The 17,847-nt window shown below is 44.4% G+C and overlaps 1 pseudogene across 1 annotated transcript; it reads left to right on the forward strand.

The window, feature by feature from the left end:
* Nucleotides 1-5,016: 5,016 nt before the first annotated feature.
* Nucleotides 5,017-12,838, forward strand: LOC306959905 (protein NLRC3-like; annotated as a pseudogene). The gene is made up of 10 exons (XR_013794317.1): nucleotides 5,017-5,026; nucleotides 5,137-5,205; nucleotides 5,298-5,523; nucleotides 6,989-7,071; nucleotides 7,144-7,227; nucleotides 9,363-10,773; nucleotides 10,848-11,031; nucleotides 12,048-12,211; nucleotides 12,319-12,495; nucleotides 12,661-12,838. The product of XR_013794317.1 is annotated as a protein NLRC3-like (transcript).
* Nucleotides 12,839-17,847: the final 5,009 nt, after the last annotated feature.

Consider the following 17,847-nt stretch of genomic DNA (forward strand, 5'->3'; position numbering starts at 1 on the left):
AGTGGCTTATGGGATGGCACATAGCTCCTAATCACGGTTACCGTAAATGCTCTAATAGAGGCCGGGGCCTTTATTTACTCGAGGGCATCTAGGACCAGGCCTTTATTGGAACCAGGCCACAATTAGAGACAGGCCTTTATTTCTATTTGAGCAAAACGGACGACCAGGAAAATGAAGAAAAACGAGATTTGTGTCCATTTGCACCTAAAATATTAGGTTCATTTACTAATTAACATTGCAAACCCTCTCCCAGCGGCTGGAACATTGACGCCTTTTATTTTGTCGGGACAACAGGAAGTGTTTCGTTGCTGTTAGCGGAGCTTTGACATCAATGTCACTGCAGGTTTCTGTTTCGTTTTTACCGCAGACCGGATTATTTGTTGTTATCTTGTGTAAAAGGCGAGTTTAGACGGAGCGTTTGTGTTTGTGATCGATCATGAGACTGACCCGAGAGAAGACGAGATGCTCGCGCTGATCGGAGGAGTTATTTTGAGGCGAGGGACTGACCTGCACACGGAGCAGCTGGACGTGCTTTGAAGACGCGATGGTGACTTTATTAAAACCCTGGAGGGTCACACAACATTCGTTTCTTGTCCTGTTTCCACAAATAGCCACAGGAGGTTTGAAAAGTGGCTAAATCTGTGTCAAAGTTACGCTCGGATCAGCTCCTCCGCAGACAAATTCCTAACATGGGGAATATTTCTACCGCTATAGTTTCTAATAAAAGCCCCGGCCTGTTTCAGAGACCGGCTTTAATTTGACTCCGCCACCCGCGAACCCGGCCTCTGTCAGAGACCCAGCCGCTAATGGAATACAGTTCAGTATTAGAGAGTTTACGGTAGTTAGCATCAGAGATCCCTATGCTAAAGTAGCTATGATAATTAGCATTGAGGCTCCTTTCCCTAACTCCTTCCTAACTGACAGACCAATTGGGAGGCTTCTTCTCATGGTGAACTCTGACGCACATCTGGTTTGGCATTAGACCTCTTACCGATCTGCTCGTTTTCGAGGGGGCCCTACTCTCGCTGCCATAGTCTTTCCCTCGTCTGAGATCACGGCATATCAAAACATGTAGCTACTACTTATTCCTGTGATCATATCCAAGGAGCACTGCTGCCACCTGCTGACTCAATGAAATAACTACAACTAAGATATTAACATGGGACCTGCATTACACTTTACTGCACCCGGCCCCACTGAAAAACCTTTAGATGTCCTTGGCATTCAATGAGTTAAATGACAAATCTGTGCAAAAATGTGGATTCAGTGTAATTTTCTGTCAGGTTTCTGTCATGACTTTGTCCTGATGCAAAGGCACGTGTTTGTTACTGTGAGAGGCTCTGCTTATGCAGCTCATCAACCCAGTCAGATCCTGAGGGTTATGACACAAAGAAGTCAAGGCCTGGACCCAAATGAAGCCGTTTCTGGAGCGACTGCAGCTGGAAGTTCATATACACTGCGTTCCAAATTATTATGCTGGTATACTGGTAGAGGATCATTTAAATGTGGTGGAAAAAATGTCCTAGTGATGACAGTATTTTTTTCAAAAATAAATATAGTAAAAACCTCAAAATCCACTGTTCCAAATTACTATGTAACTCATTGTTTCAATGCATTTTAAAGCTTGTAATTAACTGAAAATGGTCATTTGTTGAGTTTGTAGCAGTAGGAGGTCATACTTACTGAAATCAAAAGCTATTTCAATCAAACAAATATTAACAGGTCAAGTTATATTTTACCATAGGAGCCCTTGTGTGATAGCAGCTTAAAAATTCTTGAATCCATTAAACTTGTGAGTTTTTGGACAGTTTCTGCTTGGATTTCTTTGCAGGATGTTAGAATAACCTCCCAGAGCTGCTGTTTGGATGAAAACTGCCTCCCACACTCATAGAAGTTTTTTTTGTTGAGGCTCCAAAGGTTCTCAATAGGGTTGAGGTCAGGGGAGGAGGGGGTCCACATCATGAGTTTCTCTCCTTTTATGCCCATAGCAGTCAGTGATGCAGAGGTTTTCTTTACAGCAGGACATGGTGCGTTGTTGTGCATGAAGAGGATTTTGTTCAGGAAAACACGGCTCTTCTTTTTGTAGCATAGAAGAAACTCAGTCAGAAACTCCACATATATTTCAAAGGTCTTTTTCACTCCTTCAGGGAGCCTAAAAGGGCCTAAAGGGACCGACCAGCTCTCTCACCATGATTCTGGCCTAAAACATGACTCCGCCCCCTCCTTACTGACGTCACAGCCTTGTTGGGACATTGTGGCCGTTCACCAAACATTCACTACTCCATTGATCTGACCATCCAGGGTTACACGGCCTCATCAATGAACAAGACTCATGTATTTCTGAGCCACTGCAGCAGTTTCTGTTCATCAGCTTCAATTAACCATTTAGGGGAGGCCCGGATAGACGTTTTATGCACAACTGCAGCCTCTGGAGGGTCCTACACCTTGATGTTCGGGAGACTCCAGAGGCACCAGCAGCTTCAAATACCTGTATGCTGCTTTGTAGCATCTGTTCTCATAATCTGATGTGTTTGTCTGGCAGAAACCGTCCATATTGTGCCTTTATCTGCACAAACCGGAGTGTGTCTGAATCATCCACAAATCTCTTATCAGTTCGATGATTATGCTTAATCTTTCATGAAATATCGAAGGTTTTCATACCTAGACCAAGACATTCAACTATTTCACACTTTTCATCAGCAGAAAGACCCTTTTTCTTTCCCATATTGCTTGAAAATCATGATCTGCATAATAAAGTGGAACATCCTTTTTCAGTAGTTTTTCCCTTAACTGGGCTTAACCTGAAAACTAATTATCCCAGGTCTGTGAGATTAATGTCAGTGATTCATAGAGCCCCAAGACACGACACCATCCATGAGTTTCATTATTATTGTTTTGTTTTTTTTTACCTTTTTGACACAAAAATACAATTTGCATAATAATTTGGAAGGCAGTGTTTTTTTTTGTAACTAAGTCAGTGCGGCTCCTCCCCTCACCTGCTGTGCTCGCCTCTCGTCCCTCACTTGACTTCTCAATAAAACTAAGTAAATGGACCTCCGCTCCCCCCAAGTCGCTCCCGCGAGAGATTTTTTTTTTCTGTAATTTCAAAGTGCTTCATAACAGTGACATTTACTTGACTAATGATCACACTGTGGAGGCTGGTCTTAAAATGCATGACCCTCGACCTCTCGAACGATAAAGTGGTGATGCGGTTTGATAAGAGCTGTAACTCACTCTGACCTTTGCCGTGTCCTCAGCTGAACCATTTTTCTACAGTGCAGTGGCGCTGACGTGAACACCAGGGGGGGCTGTTGCATGTATATATTGTCAAGAGAAGCCCAGGAGGAATGTGTGCTTTAATTCAGACGATAAACATAAAGGCACAATATCAGGCACTTACTTTTGGACCTGTAGTCAGTGCCGTCTGGTGAGGTTCATGACCGGTGAGGCTCGGGCTGCATCTGAAAGGTGTAAATAAGCCCCTCCTCCTCATCCTGGGATAATCTTTACCAACATTACTGATGTGACCAGAGAACTCTCTAGAATCAAGCAATGGTTTGACCGAAATAAACTATCTTTTAATCTAAGTAAAACCAAATATTATTATTGTTTTTGTTTGAGTCTATTTTTATTTTATAATTTAAAAAAAGCCATAAGGAAAGTCAATCATTCAAAATGAACCGACAAACACAATTTTCTGCAAATTTAGAGCAATAAAATTCTGTGATCTAGTCAGTCTGAATACCGCTGTCTTTATGTACACAGTGAATAGGAAAATATACTATGTCTGTTTGAAAACAGGGAACATAAATATAACCTGAGAGGAGAGGAAAAACAAACTTTAAAATGAACAACACGAAGGGGTCGACTTGTGGAATGGTCTCGACGATGATCTTAAGAGAAGTAATTCCATTCATTATTTCAGAAAACTGTTTAAAATCTATGTTTGACAAACATCGGGATGCTTAAGAACATTGGTTAAGAAACAAAGCAACAAACATTTGTAATTACAAATTATTTTATTATATTTTGGAAAAGAAGAAAGAATTTGTGTACTGTATATATGTATGTATATGTGTGTATATATACTGTACGTATTTTGTTTTTGTTACATCTTTAATGGGTAGATGTTGTTCTGTAAATAGGGTCGGCCCTCAGCTGCAACTTTTCATTTATGCTCTAGTTTGTAATGTATTTGCTGTCCAAAAGCGAATAAACCTTTTTCTAAAAAGCACATTTAAAACAACCACCACTGCCCAAAGTGCGGCACACAGGAAATACAAAATTACACAAATTAAAAAATACACAATGAAGGCGAGACGCCGCAGGTGAAAGTAGATATTTCACTAGTTTTCTGCTTAACATCTTAGTTTTCATGTCAGAGTATAAAATGACTTATTGACTTTGACATGAACCAATAACAAGACCCAATAACTGTATCAGACTCGGAATGTAAAAACCTGTTCCATTTGCACTGCTCACTCAGATCTGCTGCAAATGCACATCTGTAAAAACATCCACGCCGTTGTTCTGTGTCAATTTTTTTTTTTTTATTATTATAATATTTTACTTTAATCTACTTTATGCATACCTTTATAATTTCCTAGTTTTAAAGTTTTTTATATTTTGTTTATTTATCTAAGTTTAGTGTTTCATGTTGCACGATTGTGCTGAATAGAATTCCTAGTTTGTGAATCTGTTCACTGACAAAGGCAATAAAACCAATTATGATCCTGATGAAAGAGAGTTTGTTGTTTTGTACTCGTTAAAACCAAGATGTTAAGAAGGAAACTATTATATTTTTTCACCTGTAGTGTCTCACCTTAAATTATACAAAACGATTCCAACTCATCTGTGTGAAAAATATGTCTGAAAGCACATGAGAAATCCAAATCACTCTGACCCTCAGGCCTCGGGGAAATGGCAGACGACAAAGTAAAATCGTCTGGGGCTCAACAAAGAGACACAGGTATACGTCAAAGAGGATCTGAAGGGGCAGCACTGATCCAGACCACGATGGGACAAAGTGAGTTCAGTCTTTTCTTATTGACCTTAAGCACCTTCAAAATATACAGTATATTTGCATCCAGCTGTGGATGAAGTCTCAAAAACAGATTGTTTTTCCTCCACTCACAGCAGTCCAGCTTCAGTGTCTATGGACCACCCTCCGACCTCCAGTCCTGAACCTGCTCCTCCAGGCTCAGGGTAAGAAACACACCTAAAGATGAGTTTATCCACTGCTAAAACTATATTTAAAGTAGTTAATGAGACTAAAGCTATGACTAACTCACTCCCAGTCGAGCTGCGAGTCATCACTGACCTGCCACTGTTCAAGTCCAGACTAAAGACTCACCTTTTTAGACAGGCCTTCCAGAACACCAAACACCAGAGGAAAGGTGGCTCACTCGCCACAACACTTTACCAGAAACCCACGGACAAGAACACCCTCTTACTGGCCACCAGCGCGCACCCCACACCGTTCAAGAGGGGTTTGCTCAAAACGACGGAGGACTTCATCGAAAAGTCAAAGGAAATGAAGAACAAATTCATACAGCGAGGATCTGCCTCTCAGTGGATTGCGGAAGCATAGGACGCAGCACTGTCCAAACCAAGGGGATCTTTACTCGACAAAACTGTCAGAAAAGAGAAACAATTTTCAACACGGTTTATTCCCCCCAGAGTCACAGAATAAAACCTATGTTTCAGAAATATTGGCACAAACTGACCCAGAGTTGGCCAAAGTGTTTGCGCACCCGCCATTGTTCACACACAGGAGGGGCCGTAACTTAAAAGACTCCCTGGTTCACTCAGATTTTTCCCGGGGCAGGAGCTCATCGAACGCACAAACCCTCCTTACGCCAACACCGAACGGGAAATATAGATGTGGCAGCTGCGCCCAGTGCCACAACACCACGAAAACCTCTGACTTTTTTCACCCTTCCACGGGAAAAAGGTCCCCCATCTGCAGCGCTTATGTGGGAAAAACAACACGAAAACTAAAAATATGCATAAGTGAGCACAAAAGCACCATTCGACGTCAAGACCGTGACTCTCCAGTCGCAACACATTTTAACGAACTCAAACATGTCGTGTCATCGCTCTGCTTCTGTGGGATAGAGCAGGTGCCGGTCCCACCCAGGGGAGGCGACCACCATCTTGTCCTGAAGAGACGCGAGGCCTTCTGGATCTTCACATTACAAACTCTGAGTCGACTTATTGACGAACTACTGTTGAATGTAATGTTGTGATGGTGCCGTGGTATCTTTGACCGCCCCATGAAACCTTTTTTAATTATTTCTGACGTCCACGGATGTCAGAATTTGAAATTCTTGATTGTGTAATTATCTCCATATTTTTGTAGTCATTATGGAAATGTATTGCCTTATGATATTTGCTATGAAGGCATGATTTTTTTTCATTTTGGTGATTATTGTGCGCTCCGATCGGGTATGCAATTGCTCCTGATTGGTGATTGTCTTTTTGGGGGCAGTCCCTCAGCTATAAAGCCCCGTCCCAGCGGAAGGGGCTGTCTTCAAGTTTGATGAAGGTCAGAGCGACCGAAACGTCACTGTAATAAAAGCCACGCAAAAGAGTGAGACAGTGTGCGGGAGCCTTTTTTTTCAAGTTAAGTAACCTATTCTTCTACGCACCTGTCGCTTCCTCGGGTGTGCAGAGCTTCTACTCATCAAGAACACCAAACACTGACATATTTATTTGTGTTGCCGGTGTTTTAATATGTTGTGTCATTTTATGCTTAATGTTTTTCCCCTGTGTTTTTATGTATATATGTATGTATGTATATGTATATACAGTATAGTAAAGCACTTTGGTCTGCCAAGTGTTGTTGTAAAGTGCTTTAGAAATAAACTTTGATTGATTGCCATATTGATTGATCGATTGATTGCCATATTGGTCAAAGTCGTCTGTGGCTCATGTTTCAGATTTAGTGTCAGACTTAAACAATTGTAACGTTACCTTGTCTCCACAGATGCAGATCCACAGCTTCAGTTCTCAGTCTCAAATATGAGATTCTAAACTTCAGTCCTGAACCTGCTCCTCCAGACTCAGGAGGTCAGTCTGTGCAGTGAAGGTCATGTATGAGGCACAAACATGTGTCACTGGTGTCTCCTTCTCTGTGTCCAGGTGAAGGTCTGCAGAAGGTCGAGGATCCTCAGCTCCTCCTGCAGAAGGTTCTGGAGGAGCATAAGCAGAGTCTGAGCAGTAGATGTACATCACACAGGGCCTCAGTGAAGAGGCCAGAGCCCAACCTGAGGAGTGGAGTCTGGAGACACAGTCCAAGAAGAAGCAGGTCCAGGAGATCACCATCAGGTACCAGGACATCTTTAAAGCTCTGCCCCCTGAGCAGCAGCAGGGGGCGCTGCATCAGGGCTCCATCAGAGCCGTGCTGACTGTGGGCGTGGCTGGAGTGGGGAAGACCTTCTCAGTCCTGAAGTTCTGTCTGGACTGGGCCCAGGGCTCAGAGAACCAGGAGCTGCAGCTGGTGGTGCCACTGTCCTTCAGAGAGATGAACCTGGTCAGAAGGGGCCGCTACAGTCTGATGGAGCTGATCCAAGTGTTCCATCCAGCGCTGGATCCACAGGTCAGTCTCATTTCTCTAAAGTTTTTACTTTCTGACAATTGACCTTTCGCCGAGCCCCGCCCCCCTTAGTTACTGTTGCTATGCCCGACAAACAAATGGTCAAACACGACCAGCGCAACAGATTGTCCTGACGGCACCCGTGCATGTCAGTGATCTTTTCTGGAGCAATACCTCCGTGATATCCTCCAGATCGAGGCAAAAGGGGTTACAGTATGTAGTGGAGGGATATATTCAAGTATCCAACGAAGGATTAAGAACAACCTTTGACTCTACAGCAAACAGACAGGTCTCCAGCAAAATCAAAGAAACCTCATGGTCTCTTCCGTCAATGCAACAGCAAAGACTTGTGGACCAGTCGTGCTCCTGCTCTGCCCGGTAAGCACTCTCTTACATTTCTTCTATTGCTAATAATAGAAACATTTCTCCAGTGCGCTAAAGTTAGCTAATGCTAGCTAAACCTACAGGTGCCACAATGACAATCAGCTACAGCCAGTTATCAGGACTGAGACAAAAAACACAGAACTTTAATCATAAAGGGAGACAGAAACACGTGAGACTGTCGGCTTGTAAAAGTCACCGCTGCAGTTAAAGTTACAGCTCCAGTACCAGTTTGTGTAACGTTATGTGACTGCCAGTAGCTAGATGTTAGCATGCTAAGGTGTTAGCCTAGCGGCTAGGCCCTAGTCTTACCTTAGGGCAGACGTATGCTTGTTTATTTGGAGACATTTATCTGGGCGTAGGCCGTCCACATTGTTTGATCCACTGTAGGCAGTGTCCTGGTTGTGTTTTCGGCTTTGGGAAGGAAAATAACTCCCCCAGACACACTCCTGTGGTCCCTAGTGTCTGATTTACATCCTCCACAGGCAGATGCTTCCCCATTTTGCTTCTTCTTCTTTGTCTGGTAGAGTTTTTGGTGGCTAGCAGTAAAAAAAAAGTGCATCTGCTCAGTGCTCATTGCTGGTGTGTCCCATCGTTTTGCATTAGAGGTCTGCGGCATGACGGACCTAGCTTCATAGTAACGGTTGCTAGGATGTCTGATTGGACAATTACAGTTTGGGGGCGGGGCTCGGCGAAAGGTCTATTCAGTCTCTGATTTAATCCAGAATTCCCGAAACTGCAGCGGCTTCATTTTTCATTATAGTTTAAAGAAGACTTTTCTTTTGTGGAAACGTGGACAGACGTTTCATAGATTTATTGACCTTTATTTAACCAGGATAGTCCCACTGAGATTACAAATCTCTTTTTCAGGGGAGTCCAGAGGGGAATCTACTGTACATGTTTTTAGTGGTAGGGGAAACCAGAGTACCCGGAGGAAACCTACGCAGGCACGGGGAGAACATGCAAACTCCACACAGAAAGGCCCCATCCAGGTGGGAATCGAACCCGGGACCTTCTTGCTGTAAGCGCTAACCGCTGCGCCACCGTGACGCCCTAAATAATCATGTCGTTGCTCTTTATTTATTTATTTATAATGGGCACAGAGACTTAAAGTATGTTCACATCTTCTGTTTCGCCGTTGAAATGCTTGCAATTAGTCTCGCATGTGTTCACTTCAGGCGGCGCCACTGCTGCGCAAAATCTGCCGCGGGATCCGTGTTCGTTGTGGAGGCACCTTGAGCTTGAAGACGAGAGAGAAGCCCAGTCTGAATTTACAGATAGATCATTTACGGAGGAGCTTTTGGCCTCGTTCATCAGGATCATGAGTAATGTTTGCTTCTGTTGACGTGTCTTCCATGTGTCTCTGCCCCACCGACGCTCACAGCCCACACTCTGTCCGTCTGTAAACTCCTGTTCATCTTTGACGGCCTCGACGAGAGCAGACTGTCTCTGGACTTCAGCTGTGAGCTCATCTCTGAGGTCACTCAGAGGTCGGCGTCCTGTTGGTGAACCTCATCAGAGGTTCACCAACAGGCTCTGCTTCCTGACGCCCTTATATGGATCACCTCCCGCCCAGCGGCGGCCCATCAGATCCCAGCGCGGTGCGTGCACAGAGTCACGGAGGTCAGGGGCTTCATCACTGACCCACAGAAGGAGCAGTACTTCAGGAAGAGGTTCTCAGATGAAGAGCAGCTTCAAACAGTCCTGTCCCACCTCAGAACCTCCCGCAGCCTCCACAACATGAGCCAGATCCCAGTCTTCTGCTGGATCACCTCCACAGTCCTGGACCATGTGTTGAGAACCCATCAGAGCGGACCACTGCCCCAGATCCTCACAGACATGTACGCTCACTTCCTGTTGGTGCACAGGAAGAGGAAGTACAAACCGCTGCAGAGGAAGAGGAGGTTAGAACCAGGACATGAGTACGGTCCAGAGAAGAAGAGCTTCAGGAAGTCTGGTGTCCAGGAGGTCAGGCCTGAGGAGGATCCAGAGGAGCAGGAGGAGAGTGGACAGACGCTGACAGAGGCCGACACAGAGCTGCTCCTGAAGCTGGGGAGACTGGCCTTTGAGCATCTGCAAACAGGAAACATCATGTTCTACCAGGAAGACCTGGAGCAGGTGGGTCTGGACCTGAGCGAGGCCTCGGTCTACTCCGGACTCTGCACTGAGATCTTCAAACGAGAGAGTGTCTTCAACCATTCGGTCTACTGCTTCATCCACAAGAGCGTGCAGGAGTTTCTGGCAGCCGTTTACCTGCACCACTGCTTCAGCCACAATGAGGAGGTGGTCAGGGAGTTTCTGGGAGTCAGAAAGGCAAGAGCAAGAGGAAACAAATGGACCATGACACAGTTTCTCAAACAAACTCTTGAAAAGTCCCTGCAGAGTCCAAACGGCCACCTGGACCTGTTGGTGCGGTTCCTTCATGGCCTCAGTCTGGAGTCCAACCACAGACTTTTAGGAGCTCTGCTGAGTCCAATGGACCAATCAGGAATCAAAGAAGTCATTAAAAACCTTAGAGAGATTAAAAGAGAGCAAGTCTCTCCCGACAGAAGCATCAACATCTTCCACTGTCTGATGGAGCTGAAGGACCAGTCTGTGCAGCAGCAGATCCAGGACTTCCTGAAGTCTGGAGGTGAATCTGGGGAGAAACTGTCTGAGATCCAGTGCTCGGCTCTGGCCTACATGCTGCAGATGTCAGAGCAGGTCCTGGAGGAGCTGGACCTAAACAAGTACAACACGTCTCCTCGGGGTAAACTGAGACTGGTCCCAGCGGTGAGGAACTGCAGGAAGGCTGTGTGAGTCCTCAGTCACAGACAGCAGCTTCACTCACACGTTATAATCACACATGTGACTCTAACATCTGTTACAGGTTTAATAACTGTAAACTCTCAGAGCTTCATGGTGAAGTGGTGGCCTCAGCGCTGAGCTGCAGCCCCTCCCATCTCAGAGAGTTAGACCTGAGTGATGATAAACTGAGTGACTCCTCAGTGTCTGCGCTGAGCTCTGGACTGAAGAGTCCTCACTGTCAACTCTCCGCTCTCAGGTCAGTGTGGGTCTAATCAGTTTAACTTTCTTTAATTGTTTTTAAAAGTACACTTTAAAAGCCACACTGCATTAAATTGTTGCCAGGAAATAAAACTGAAATACAAGCATTTATTTTATGACAATATTTTCATCATTTAAAATACCTCATTAATGTCCAAACAAACAAGTGCCTCAGACCTGACTGTGACTTTACTGGGAGCGGGACGTCTCCAGCTCGTCTCCATGGAGACGTGACTAAAGGCAGTGATATGAGCTTTAAACATGTCAGATCCTCATCCAGGTCCACTCTGTGATTACCCACTGCAGAAACAGACTCTACTGTCGAGCTGCTCATTACACCGTGTAGCGGCACGGTGGCACAGCGGTTAGTGATCTTGCCTCGGCACAAAAAGGTCCCGGGATTGACTCCCAGCCTAGCAGGGGCCTCTCTGTTAGGCTGGTGTTTGCACATTCTCTTGTGCCTGTGCATGTTTCATCCAGGTACTCTGGTTTCCCCTACCTCTAAAATATGTACAATAGGGTCCCCTCGTGAGACAGGACTCGCCTGTAAATAAGATTCTTAATCTCAGTGGGACTTTCTTGGTTAAATAAAGGTCAAATGAAATTAATAAATATCATGTGAAAGCATTAAATCTAACACCTGTGACTCCACATCAGCAGCTCATGATTCACACAACCTCATGAAGGCAAGGCAAGGCAACTTTATTCATACAGCGCATTTCGTACACAAGGCAACTCAATGCGCCTATGAATGAACCTGTTCTGTCAAAAACATCCATCCAACTACTGCTCTATGTCAGGTACAAATCATTTATTACTATGTGACAGTTGGTTTATGTAATAAGCTAAACTTTACTCGCACTGTACAAACTACAGGAAGCAGAATATTTGAATCAACTTTATTTTTCCACGATGTGTCTCTTAATGTTTCGCGAATATGAGTTTGATGAACCTCTAAACCTCATCTGAGTTTACACTGGACTTTAACCACTTCATGTTTTCTTTATTCAGACTGGGGAACTGTGGTTTGTCAGAGATCAGCTGCTCCTCTCTGGCCTCAGCTCTGAAGTCCAACCCCTCACATCTCACTAAACTGGATCTGAGTGAAAACAAAGACCTGTCAGACTCAGGAGTTTCTCATCTGTGCGGTTTTCTGCAATTGTTAGACTGTCGCCTGCAGACTCTCAGGTCAGTTCACTTTATAGTTTCTAGGACAGACTCATAATATTCAAATATAAACTTTTTCTCACAACTCAATTAGGATTCTTTTTATTATGTGTTTTGTCTTTATTCAGATTGTGGACCTGTGGTTTGACAGAGGTCAGCTGTTCCTCTCTGGCCTCAGCGCTGAAGTCCAACCCCTCACATCTCACTGTACTGGACCGACGCTGGAACAAAGGCCTGTCTGACTCTGGAGTTTCTCACCTGTGTGGTTTTCTGCAACGGATAGACTGTCGCCTGCAGACTCTCAGGTCAGTTCACTGTCTGTGTGTCAGGACAAACTCAGAATATTCAAATACTTACTTTTTACTCACAGCTCATTTAGGATAATTTTTATTATGTGTCTTTTTTCAAAATGTTTGTGTTTGATCTTCTCTGTTTCTGGACTTTACCCACTTCGTTTTTTCTTTATACAGATTGTGTAACTGTGGTTTGTCGAAGATCAGTTCCTCTCTGGCCGCAGCTCTGAAGTCCAACCCCTCACATCTCACTGAGCTGAGCCTGAGGTTCAACAGTCTGAGTGAGTCAGATGTGAAGGAGCTCCTGGAGCTTAAGCAGAGCCCTCACTGTCGGCTGAAGAAACTGACTTTATGAAACTGTTTTGACCTGGAGCAGTTCACACAGAAGGAGGTCTGTTTCCTTTTTATCTACTTGTTTTCCGAGATCTGATATTTCACTTTATTCAGGCTTTTTAAACTACTCTAGACCCTATGTGTTGTGGCTCATTTCAACAGCCACAGTGAGCCAGATGTGAAAGGTTTCTTACACTGAAGACCAGGGAGACGTAATCCAGTGAAGTCCATTTATTAGACAAAAATAAATAATGAACATTACATTCTCTTAGTAGCAACAGGTAGAAAATCTGTCTGCTCCCACACCTGAACTCAGCTCAACACTGACGACATCAGAGGTGTCCAAGTAATGGGAGTGACTTAGATTGAGGGCTTTTTTACCTCTTTTAACGCTTTTACCTTTTAGCATTAGTCTTTTAACTGTAGTTTTTAAGCTTAGCTTTTAGACTTTTTAACCTTTGCCACTTTTTAACCAAAAACTATTTAATATTTTTAACTTTAACTTAAAACGTTTTTTTGCCTTTCAACTGCATTGGCTCTCACATTCCCAGCCCCTAATGTTTAATTCTGTAGAGATTAAGCATTATCAAAAACAAATTGAGAGCTCTTTATCTTCATGGAAACATTGTACATTGTAAACATAACATTATTGTAATTAGTCTTGCAGTCTTTGTTTTGGCTCTGACCTGCTTCCTGTAGCAGGCAGAGCTTGTTCACAGGTCTCTCCAGAGTACTGGACTTTGTCTTCAGCACCACTCTGCGTACCAATCCTGTGGCATCAGGCAAAGTTTGGATGATTTTTCCCATAGTCCATGTGTTTCTGGGAGTTGTGTTGTCCATTATAAGCACCACGTCTCCTGTTTGTATGTTTCTTTTTTGTGCAGACCATTTCTGGCGTTCCTGGAGGAGAGGTATGTACTCACGAGTCCATCTGGTCCAAAAGAGGTTTGCAAGATATTGTACTTGCCTCCATCTTCGTCTTGAGTACAGATCGTTAGTGTTGAAAACTCCAGGAGGTAAATTAGGCTGCGTTTTCATCAGAAGCAAGTGGTTTGGTGTGAGTGGCTCAAGATCATGTGGACTGTCCGATAGTGTTGTTATTGGCCGGCCATTAATGATGCTCTCTACTTCACAGAGGAGTGTATGCAAACTGTCATCCGTGAGTGACTGTTCTTTCAGAAGGGCTGAAAGTATTTTGCGGACGGAGCGAATTTGCCTTTCCCATATCCCTCCTTGATGAGAGGCTGTTGGACTGTTGAAGATCCATGTTATGCCTTTTTGTTGCATGTTCTTTTCAATCTGTGACTGGTTCAGCTCTTTTAGCGCTGCTTTTAACTCTCTGTCAGCGCCAACAAGATTTGTGCCATTGTCCGAGCGTATGATTTCCACTTGTCCTCTTCTGCTGATGAATCTGCGAAGAGCATTAATGCAGGAGCTAGTGTCCAGACTGTCTGCAACCTCAATATGCACTGCTCTTGTAGTTAGACAGGTGAATAAGACGCCATACCTTTTGACTGTGACCCGGCCCTGTTTGACCTCAAAGGGTCCGAAGTAGTCCATACCCACATTTGTGAATGGTGGGTGATCTGGTATCAGGCGATCTTCTGGCAAACTAGCCATTTTCTGTCCAGGCTGGCCATATAACTTTCTGCATACTATGCACTTCGACAGAAGTTTTCTGATTTTTGAAGTGACTTGAGGGATCCAATATTTTTGGCGTGACTTTGAGAGGACATAATTGCGCCCACAATGCCCAATCTTTTCATGTATGTCTTGAAGGATGAGAGCGGCAACTCTGGAGTGTTTGGAGAGGATTGCAGGGTGCTTACTGTGCTCTGGCATTGCCGCTTTCTTCAGTCGCCCTCCCACTCTGAGAATGCCTTGCTGCAGGACTGGGTCAAGTTTGTACAATTGTTTCTTTTGACTTGCTGATTTCTTTGCAGAGCCTGTAGTTCTTCATCGTACCACCGATGTTGGCTGTAGCGTATAAGTTCATTTTCAGCTTATTGAAAGTCTTTTAAGGTGAGCCTTTCTTGGTGCAGTTTGTTCATGTACTGCTTCACTCGATGCTCCACCTGTTTCTTTAGTTTTGCTGGATCGTTTTCTGTTTTACTCAGTGCGCCCTGTAACTCTTTTCTTTTTTCTTTCTGTTGGGTCAGTGTTTCTTTTATTTTTGAAAGCCATGCAAGTGCTCTTCTTAACTTGTCCCAACTGGAGTAGAAATCAATCAGCGTGCTGAGAGGATGTTCCCTTTCTTGAACTCCCACATTGTTGACTGTGATAGCTTTGTTTTTGACCTCTGGGTCATCTGGGTGGAGTTCACTTTGAATGTTTGGTGCTTTTGGCCATTCACTTTGGTGCTGGAGCAGGAACTGTGGACCGCTGAGCCATACCTGTTCTCCTTTAAAGGTGTTGGCTTTGGTCCCCCTAGTGGCCAGGTCTGCAGGGTTTTCACTTGTTCTCACATAGTACCACTGCTGAGGTGTTGTAGCCTCACGGATGAGGTTTACTCTGTTTGCCACAAATGTTTTGAAGCGGGTGGAGTCATTGTTTATGTAGCAGAGCACAGTTGTACTGTCTGTCCAAAATGCTGACTGTTGCAATGAAACATGCATTTCTGTTTTCAACATTTTGTCCAGTTTCACTGCTAGGACTGCTGCAGTCAACTCCAGCCTAGGAATGGAGACTTGTTTCAGAGGTGCCACCCTAGACTTACTCATAACAAATGAGCAATGGGTTTTGCCATGTGTGTTTTGAAGGACGAGGTAGGATGCCGTGCTGTAGGCTTGCTCGCTTGCGTCTGAGAAATGGTGTAATTGAGCTTTGACTGTGTGCCCAAAGTCTTCAGGTTTTACACATCGTTTCACTTTGAAGTCTGCAAGCTCGGATAATTCCTTCAGCCATTGGTGCCACAGCTTACAATGTGGGCTGCTGATGTCTTCTTCCCATCCTTGTCTCTCTTTGCATAGGTCACGGAGAAGGAGCTTTGCTGGGAGGATGACAGGTGAGAGGCAACCTAGCGGGTCATACAGGGAGTTTACAACAGACAGAATGCCTCTTCTAGTCGCTGGTTTGTCCAGGGGCTTAATGCAGTATGTAAATGTATCATCATCTGTGCACCACTGGACACCAAGAGCACGTTCTGAAGGCAGGATGTCATGTGTGAGATCTAGATCTTTATACTCACTGGCCCGCTGCTCGGCTGGTATAGATGCTAGAACATTCCTGCTGTTGCTCACCCATTTGGTAAGGTTGAACCCTCCCTCCATGCATAGACTGTGCAGATTCTTTATCAGAGGGACTGCTTCTGTTTCTGTGGGCATTGATCTCAAGCAGTCATCCACATAGAAGTGGTTCAAAACAGTCTTTACTGCTTCTGGCTCCGCCATCTCTTTTCTGTCCTCAGCCGTTCTTCGCAATGCATATGAAGCAACACTAGGGGATGATGTTGCCCCAAAAATGTGTACTGTCATTCGGTAGTCTTTGAGGGGTGCATTCAGGTTTGCATCCGGCCACCACAGAAAACGTAACATGTCGGCGTCGATGTTCGGCACTTTAACCTGGTAAAACATTGATTCAATGTCTGCCATCATTGCTACCGGCTCCTCTCTGAATCTTTGTAAAACACCAACAAGTGTATTGGTGAGATCAGGCCCCTGTAGTAGCTCACCGTTCAAGGACACATTCTGATACGAGGCAGTACAGTCAAATACAACACGTATTTTCTTTTTCTTTGAGTGGTACACCCCATGATGAGGGATGTACCAAACCCTGTGATCCTCACGGTGTAACTGTTCTAGGGGTACCTCCTCCGCGTAGCCTTTTTCAAACAGTGAGTTCATGAAGGCTTTGTAGTCTTCTAAAAAGTCTGGGCTCTTTTTGAGCTTACTCTTCAGGCTTGCAGCTCTCTGTTCTGCAACACAGCGGTTGTTGGGCATTTTAACATCATCTTTTTTTAACGGTAGCCCAATGCAGTAATGCCCATCCACATGTTTTGTTGTACTTTGGACTGACTGCATAAACTGCTTATCCTCTTGTGACATTTCTATCTTGTCATCATAATGTCGTTCTGGGAAGTCTGTATTGTACTGTTGAACCAGGAGTTGCTCAATTTCAATAAGGGAGATGTGATTAATTTTGTAATGTAGTGAGTCGTCATCTGTTGCACCACACACCATCCAGCCTAGCATAGTTTTGACTGCAAAAGGTCCATTCTGCTGGCTGTTTATTATGTGCCATGGCTCCATTGCTTTGGGGTTATTGGCACCGATCAGGAGGTCAACATCTGCGTTGATTTCAGGTAAGAACACTTCCGCCAGGTAAGGCCAGTTTTTTATGTGCTGCGGCCTTGGAATGTTCTCTTGTTGTACAGGGATGGTGCTGTGAGTGAAGACCTTTGGTAACTGGATGTAAGCTGACTCGTCGAGGCCTGACACTTCTAAATCAGTAAGCATGACACTTTTAAACAGCTTCTGCTGATTTTCTTTGTCTTGGCCCATTGTGTTTAGCACAATCTGAGTTGGCTTCCCTTTGACATCCAGTTTCTTTCTGAGCTCCTCTGTACAGAACGTTCCTGTACTTCCTGGATCAATAAAAGCATATGTTTCAATACATTTTCCACTCTTTTGTGATCTCACTTTAACAGGGATGATCGACAGCAGACATTCTGAGGCACCAGCCGTAGTAAAACCAACAGTTTGTTGAGAAACAGACATTTGTGATGGGAGTTTTTAGGATTTACAAAACCCTCTTTTGTTTCATTATTGTCTTTCTCAATGTGTAGGATTTGTGGATGTTTTAGAGAGCATGTTTTGCACCGTATTCGTTTTTTGCATGTTTTTATCATGTGCCCTGGAGTTAAGCATCCAAAACACAGTCCTTTGTTTCGCAAAAAGTCCACTCTGTCTTTGTGAACCAGTAGCTGGATCTTCCTGCAGGACTCCAGTGCGTGGTTGTTTTGACAGTAGTGGCATGGCGGCTCATAGTAGGACTTTGCACAAGTTTAGATGCGATGATTTGTTTTGGTGGTAC

Source organism: Gobius niger, assembly GCF_951799975.1.
Source record: "Gobius niger genome assembly, chromosome: 2".
Classification (NCBI taxonomy): Eukaryota; Metazoa; Chordata; class Actinopteri; order Gobiiformes; family Gobiidae; genus Gobius; species Gobius niger.